Below are 8,775 nucleotides of genomic sequence, written 5' to 3'. Positions count from 1 at the left end.
TATTTAAGTAAGAAAGAAAAAAGTGCAGACACTGAAATGTTATGATATTTTGAATGAAATTATATTTTATTGTCATTTACATACACAGACCTAAAAATAACTCACATACTGTATTTAAGTAGTACAGGTAGACTACTTGTGTAAAGAAAAAAAAGAAAAAAAACAACTCTGATAAAAGTAGCAGTGATAAACTCCTATATTCAATGAGAAAGGGTAGAGTTTCTAAAATGTATACTGTGTATCTACAGTTAAATTTGGATTAAAACAAACTTTCTGTAACTTTCTTCATTTAATTGTAAAAAACTGTTTTTGTGCAGTGATTTTGAACTACAGTATTTGTTTTCAGGTGCCCGAGTATCTGTAACAGGGCTAGGTCAAACAAAATAAAATATGATATGACAAATAGAATATGTAACTAAAAGTGTACCACTGATGATCGAGTAGTAGGAATCAAATCATATGGTCAACTATTTCCTGTTTTTCTTGGAAATAAAAAAAGTATCATAAAAGTAAAGAGTTCTTTATTCAATCATGTTGGCGCCTGTAAATCAGGCGCCTGCATGAGTTTTATAACACAGTATGTGACATCAGCACCTCTATGTGGATTTATGGAGAATTACAAGTGGCACTTGACCAGTTCACAAATTTAAATCATGAAGTAGATTTCTTTTCTTTTTCTTTCTTCCTTTTTTTTTGTTAGCAGGGTGTCTTTTTTTGCATTAACTCACTAGCACTCAATGCTTGTTAGCTGCCAAGTCTAGGTCACGTTATATTTAATAGAGATTATATTTAATCCCAAAGTTTTTTGTGAGCATCCATTTTGGCATCATGGACTGGTCGTCACGAAGTTTCAAACAATCCATGCTCAAAATACAAAAACACGCACTTGCTGTGTAAATTAAAGTTGTCTTGAGACAAATGTAACTATGATAAAAGCGATTCCAAAATAATACTTAAAAAACCCCGAAATAATAAAAAACACACGCACACACGCAAGCACACATACGGCCCCTCCCTCGCACCCTCCCTTGAGATGGTCCAAATATCTACAAAACACGAATATGACTCAGTGTGTGTTCCCTGTAGCTTGGTTTAGCTGCATTTGTAATGTCTTAATATTTCGTGTCTCTTTCTGTAATGCTTTTAATGTTTTATGTAAAGCACTTTGAATTGTCTTGTACATGAAATGTGCTACACAAATAAACTTGCCTTGCCTTGCCATTAATGCAAGTGGACGTAGTTAGCCATTGGCATTAGCGTAAGTGGTAGTTCTTTACAATGTCACGGTGAATTGTAATAAACAAGTCTGAGAGTAAATCACCCGAACATAAATTTGCTGAATCAATGACTACAGCATGTGTAACAAATTCAATGCGCTTACTTTGTCACTTGAGGGAAAACAAGAAATCGTTTGTGGTGACATTTTGCTTGCACTTCTGCTGAAGTTATTGGTGGTAGGTTTGCGAAGTGTGGTCTCTGCATTCCATTAGTTCACCACTAGAGGGCTCTATATTCCACACACTGTACTTTTAATTATAAATGTGAAAGGAAAGATTTTGCCATTCGCTGCCAATATACATCCACCGTCTGGTGGACATTTCTCTCTTCGAGATAGATGCTCCTTCTTATCCTTTGAAGCCTCGTCAGGAATTACGATCGTCGAGGGGCGTGTGCGTGTATTTGTTTTGTCCTCCCTCAGGTAGATGCTTCTGTCCGCCCTTTGCACGCCACAGACTTTTGTTTACTTTGTGTCAGGAAAAGTCATCCGATTTCAGGGTGAAAGAATGGCATTTAGGGTATTTGCACGACTGTCAAGTGTCAAAACTCTACCTGTCAACATTAATCAAGCAAAGCAGGCAAACGAGTTGTCAAACGTTAAAGAGCAGCCGTACATCTGCGTTCCGCCTTCTGACCGCACAAGGCGAAGGTCACGTGACTGGCTGACACTGGCTGGAAGTGAACATGTGGTTATGAGGGAAGAAACACGTGTCCATCTGTTTGAAAGGTCCATAAATGCTGCAATTGTTTGTTGTTTCTGCTGCTGGATTCACTTTTGAGCCTGGGGGGGGGGGGGGGGGGGTGTAGAGTGATGCGTCGAGGGGACGGCGCGCAGGGTTCAGCTGGGCTAGGTGGAAGTATGCGGGGGGGGGTTGAGGGGGTCTGGTGGACAGGTTCTGAGGGGGCGGTGTCTTCCTCCAGGGTCTGAAAGGAGCTTGCTGACTAGAAGCAGATGTTGAGTTTGGTGACTTCATGACATCTTGGGGGGTTTTCCTCCTCTGCTCATGCCCTTATTGAGTAATAACGTGAGCATGTGTGTGGGCGCCTAGGTGTTAATATAATGCCGGTGTATATGAACATGCTATGAACGTGGTTGCTTCTGTGACATAACGCGGAGGAACGTCAAGCGGGCTACTACAACAGCCCTAAAAAGAGAATGAAAAAAATAATAAACACTTTTTGTAAAGTGTGGATTAGTTTACGTTGGGCCGAGGCCAAAGCAAAAACAACAATGGAGAGCGTTACACGATTTGCGCCGATTGATCTCCCTCGATGAATCAAGTTTCCCTTCGTCTTTTCTTCAACGGTGCACACAACAGCAGTAAACAGTAACACCTCTCCATCGCGGTTTCCAGATTCGCGGTTTCGCAGGTTTTTTTTTTTAAATTTTGGTCACGTTGCAACTGATTTTTTTTGTTTTGCGTCTAATTCCACTTTTGATGGTGGCCCATTATTGTGTTTAGCACCAAGTAGATTTGAAAGCGTGAAAACAGGAGGCACTTCAAGCTCAGCCTCATTTTTGCTGACGAGATTAGAAAGTGATTATTGAACGTCTCAATCCTCTCCCATCTTGCGTTTCACGCCTGCAGAAAGCAACAGCTGTACATTCGTTTTGTAATGTAGTCTTTTGGCATGGACGTTCATGTCTATTGTGAGATGAGAAGGTTGTCGGATGTGGTGGGCGGGGCATGCGTAGTTGTACTCTAAACAGAGGGATCGGCACACTCTTAGACAGTGCAGAGTGCTAATGTTTTCGTGTTATCCATTGCTCTTGCTCTCTCCCGATACGTATGTTTTCAAAAGTGTTTGTATTATTTTAAAAGCCTTTTTTATAGACCTTAAGAGAATAAGTGCCTTGAATACTATAAAAAAAACCATGTCCCTCCATCTGCATTTCAACCCAATCGGCCGTGGCAGACTGTCGCCCCTCAGAGCTTGGGTTCTATATGAGGTTTTCTCCCCTGAGGGAGTTTTTCCCCTTGCCTCCGTTGCCAAATGCTTGCCCGTGTCCGATTCGGTTGGTTTTCCTTAATGCGTGAGGAGTGTGGTTCTCGAGCTCAATGCGTAAAGCGCACCGACATAACTCCTGCGCTAAATTGCGAGCGATATAAATAAAATGGACTTGACTTGAAACTGTCTACTACTCTTTTCCAATACTTCATTCCTGGCAATTTGCCATTTATATCCCACTGGTTTACAGTTGACAATCATCGCCGCTTATTGAATCTCCGCCGTCTACGTTTTCACAGAATCGACGTACCGTCGAGACAAAGGCGTACCTCAGCGGGCGTATCTATTCGTTCTTTCGTCCTTGTGATTTCGAGTCACAGCCCGAGCGCTGGTCCAATTGAAAGAACGAATGAGCCAAGACTGCATTGAATACCCAGATGTTGTTCTTGGCGGCTATCTTAAATCAAATGAATCGGTCGGATACAGTACGTGTGAAGACTTGGCGAGCAAAGTAACCCAAATTGCATTTTTTTGTGCTGCTATCAAGGAAATACGTCAAGTACAATTTCCACTTGACAAAGGGACTTGCGCTCTTCGGAAGAATGTTCTCGTGTGCGTTCGTAGGAAGACCGAACTTGGCGAGTTCACGCGACCGTACTCTGAATTCTTCATATTGAGAAACGAACTATTATTGAAAGTGTAACCACCTACTTTTGTGATATATGAGTAAGGATGGCAGGTGTGTTCCCACCAGCAAATTTAATGGTGGCCGCCACTTAGTCTTTATTCTTGCAACGTTTCTAACACTACTGTTTATTTTCAATTCACACATAGGAAGTTCCAGCCAAGAATATAATAACAATCATAATGAATGTCTATAATTAAAAATATCGACCACAGATATTTCCAAAGGCATTATAGAAGGTCTGATAAATGGATGATTAACCTTTAATCGGCGTTTTGGACAAAACATTGCAGGTACTTGTTTTTTACAGGTGCAGATCTTGTGCCTGTGTCAATGCACCCCTTTTTACTTATGATGAGTGTTTATGATCGTCCTCATGCTCTTTTACTCATTCACTTTTCAAATATTCCCCCGACGACCCTTCAAACACCAGCAGCTGTTTTTGTGGGAACGCGTACAAATGTGCTTGAAACAGACAGTTCTTGAGACTGTTTCAACCCCGCCCCCCCCCCCCCACGAGAACACTACCCCCCAAGTCCCATAAAAATACACATATCCATAACTCGGACTCTTTTACCGTTTCAAGATTCCACCAGAACCTTTAAAGAGCAACAGTTGCATGATTCTGCGGGAACCTTACGCAAATGTGGTGGGAACACAGACTGTTCTCAGATGACATTACCACTGTGCCGTAAAAAAAATATACATCAAAATTCCCACCGTCGCCACTACTTTCCTTGATTGTACACAATGGTAATTAAAAGACTGATTTTAGAAGAAAATAGTGGAAAATGGTTAACTTTGATTCACAAGGGCCTCAGTGTACATGCACGTTTTAGTACATTTTGTGTGTTTTTTGTCACTTTTGGAAAAGTCACCAAATTCCAGGGTGAAAGAATGACATTTACGTCATCTTTATCACTGTGAAAATGTTAAAAAGGGTCAAATTTGACCCAAACATGTGTAAGGGTTCAAATATAAACAATAACAATAACAATTGAACTCCTCTTATTTTCACCATTTCGCCACTTCAACTCGACCACAATAAGTTCCAACCAGTTGTGATGGTAAAGCGGTTGCACGTTCCTTTGACAGACATCAACAAAAACGATCTTGCTCCTGCACGCGAAACCACGCCAGAAAAATGAAAGATTCTCCCGACGCCTCCGCAAAGGTCTTGGAAGCTTTTCCAGGAACTGCCAAGACGCAAGCATTTTCACCAAAAAAAAAAACCACTCCGCTTGATGAATGCAGTTCGGTTCATGATCAGACGCGGCTCGGAGTCAAGTCAACTCTTTTAGGATCGAATGTGTGCAGAGTTGGCTGTCGTTGGCTAGCTCATGGCTAGCTGTTAACTGGCAAACCGTTAGCTAGTCTGCGTTTTCAGTATGTCTGGGCGTCAGTTGTGACCGTCCGGCTGATGTGATGAATATTGAATGTATTTATTTCGCGACCATTTTTTCAGCGGCAACAAAAGTGTCAATACTTGACCGTTTGTGGAGGAATTCCAATAAGCGGTGGGCTATATTCAATTAGCTAACAATGTTTACTTCACCGTAGATGTGCTTTTGTGTAAGGTAGTTCCAGTTTGCGGCAGACATCTTTCTTAATATAAAATGACCCCAAACTTTGGAAATTCTGTCTTTTATGCTCTCTTTTCTCCTGGCTCACCTTTTTGCTACATGAGTCTGCAGTAACATTCGCCCATACAGAAAAATGATGATGATACATTGATGAACTCAATCTCTTCCTCACTGTATACAAAAGATCTTTGAAATCCGGGAGACTCAATACTGCTTAAGAGGTGTTTGTAAGTTCAGTGTTCAAAAAGCAGCTAAGGGAATTAAAAGAAGACTGTGTTTCCATTGTCGGGGTGACATATTGGAATAATGCAAATATACATTGGAAAACCTGTGTATCACTTTTATTTTATTTTTTTAAATTGTTTCGCAAAGCTATTTTGCAGAAAGTCGCAGAGAATGATTTAGATGATGATTTATTTATTGCTATTTTTTTTGTGTTTTGTCTTTGTGTTTGCGTAAAATGTCTATCGGTAAAAGTAGTTTTTCATTGCCTTCAGGGGGGAGAAAAGGCCCGGCTTAAATTAGCATTGGCTTCTGCCTGTGCCATTCTGTCATGGGACATATGATTGTAACTGTTATGTCGTGTATGTATTATGGATTGTAATGATGACTGATGACAGAATAAACAATCAATCAATCATACATATCAAATTAGATATGCAATCGGATGCTTGGATGGCATTACTCGATTCTCCAAAATCTGGATGTATCTGCATGAAGTCTAGAGTCGTGCACAAGAACATCATCCATATGCCATACCGCACCATCGAGAATCAGGGACATTCGCCGCTGGAAATGTTCAGGTGCTGAGGCTATACCAAAAGGTAACCCCGTTGAAGTGAAATCGTCCAAATGGTGTTATGAATGTTGTGTATTTGGCTGAGTCTGGGGACAACGGGATTTGCCAGAATCCTCGATTCGCCTCAAATTTTCTGACGACTTGTGCACCTGCGAGTGATTCGAGCGTGTGCTCCACAGAAGGAAGGATGTATTTCTCTCTGCAGACTGCCACTCCGTTGGCTCTTCCACCTTCGAAATTACTCCCAATTTTTTTCCATTTCCTCCAACTCCTCTTTCACTTTGCCAAGTAAGGGAATGGGAACGCGTCCGGGCATCCTTCCATCCATTATCTGTGCCGCTTCTCCTCACAAGGGTCGCGGGGCGTGCCAAAGCCTATCTCAGCAGTCTTCGGGGCCAATCAAAGGCCTGCCCGGTTCTGTAAGTACGGCGTCTCGATCGGCAATGATGTGCCCCATCCTCGGCTGGGCACTGGGATTTTCAATGCAATGGCGACTTCCCACACCTAAAACATCGCTGGACTGTTGCAGTTTTTGTCTTCGTGGGTGTATTCTTTTGTTCTTTCTTTGCCGTGTACTGTTTTTGTTCCTCGTGTTTGTTGTTATCACTGCATCTACGTCAGCTTTTGCCTCTTCTCTGAGGTCTGTCCGCTCTCTCCAAGGAAATCAAGGAAAAGTTGGATGTCTTTCAATCAATTTGCACACCTTTTTTTCTGAACATTGTGACCCAACTTAAAATGTTATTGAACTAAACCGAGTCCCTGTTTGTTCTTCGTTATGTTTTCTATATCTAGAATTAATTGTTGTTTTGCGGGGAGAGAGAGTTTTTTTTTGTTTTGTTTTTTTGTTTTTTTGGGGTTTTTTTTGTTTTGGAAAAGTCGGAAATTATAAATAAAATGTGTAAAGAAAAAAAAAAAAAGGGTCAAGTGCCCAGCTCTGCTAAAGTGCAAATGTATGTTTGTGACTTATCACTTGCTTAAGTCAGTGACAACGAAATTCAGTGGTTGCTTGCTTGGTTTATGCCACAGTGACTTAGGACTTGCTTGAAACCTGAAACTTACTCATGACTTCCGCATACGATAGGTGACTGAACCACCTCTGCTCATAATACATCATTTAATATAATACATTGTTTCTTTTTTCGAGCGGAAACCGCTTCGTGTTGTCGCCTTCTGGCAATTCGCGTGACACATTCAGGATTTTTTGAGTTACATAACGAAGCACAGCTGCAGCCAATTAACCGGCCAATAAAGGCAGCGGGGACACACGTGAGTACAAAACTGTAATGGCCATTTTTTTTTTTTTCTCACTCCCATAAGTCCTCCACTCACTTGCGGAGTCAATATGTTGTCCGGTTCCATGACCGGATGACCCGGGATGTTAACAAGCTCGTGCCGGCAGACCTGCAGCTTCACTCATCAGCTTCTGCGGGTGGAGCGGAAGCACCCTGCACGGCGACTGAGAAGGAAACTTACTTAGGAGTCAGTCAGACATGTTTGTGCAGGTCATTTCCTGACCAAGGTGCTGACACGTGATCTGGTTATCATCCCCAGGTGCTGCGCCCCTCCGCTGCTCCTCAGGAATGGGTTAAAAGCAGACAACAGATACTGCGGCGAGAAGTAAAGAAGGGCTTTGTTACTTTAGACAAGTAGTTTTCCCGTTGCAACCTGTCCCCACCAAAAGAAAAATTCTTGAAGTGTCTCTTTTTAGTTAGAAAAATAAAAATAGAGGCAAGGCAAGGCAAGCTTATTTGTATAGCACATTTCATGCACAAGACAATTCAAAGTGCTTTACATAAAAACATCAACAGCCTTCCAGAAAGACAAATAAAACAATAAGGATTAAAAAAATCAAAATCGCATAGAATGATTAAAAGCAACATACCTTAAGTAAAAAATAAAATAAAAAATTACCATGCGGATTTCATGCATAGGTGCATGAGAACAGAAAGGTTTTTAACCTGCATTTAAAAGTGTCGACATTTGGTGAAGGTTTAATCTCCACTGGCTGTTTGTTCCACTTTTTTGCAGCATAACTGCTAAATGCTGCCCCCCCCCATGTTTATTGTGGACTCTGGTCTGGACTAGCTGATCTGAGTCCTTGGATCTGAGGGCCCTGCTGGGTTTATATTCTGCTCCTTCTGGTGTGCCCGTCTTGGCAAACGGTCACACAGACAAATGAAGAGTCAGCACTCAGTAAGCTCATATGAGTCGTTTTCATGAAGAATATATGTCTCGCTCCGCCACTGGTGTTCAAATATCCATCCATCCATTATCGATACCGCTTATCCTCACAAGGATCGCGGGGGCGTGCCGGAGCCTATCCCAGCTCTCTTCGGGCAGTAGGCGGGGGACACCCTGAATTGGTTGCCAGCCAATCGCAGGGCACACAGAGACAAACAAACAATCGCACTCACAATCACACCTGGGGGACAATTTAGAGTGTTCAATCAACCTACCGTGCATGTTTTTTGGAATGTGGG

This window comes from Filicampus tigris, chromosome 1, assembly GCF_054856515.1.
Source record: "Filicampus tigris isolate MCC_2025a chromosome 1, RoL_Ftig_1.0, whole genome shotgun sequence".
In the NCBI taxonomy this organism is placed as follows: domain Eukaryota; kingdom Metazoa; phylum Chordata; class Actinopteri; order Syngnathiformes; family Syngnathidae; genus Filicampus; species Filicampus tigris.
Note: the sequence above shows the minus strand (reverse complement) of the source record.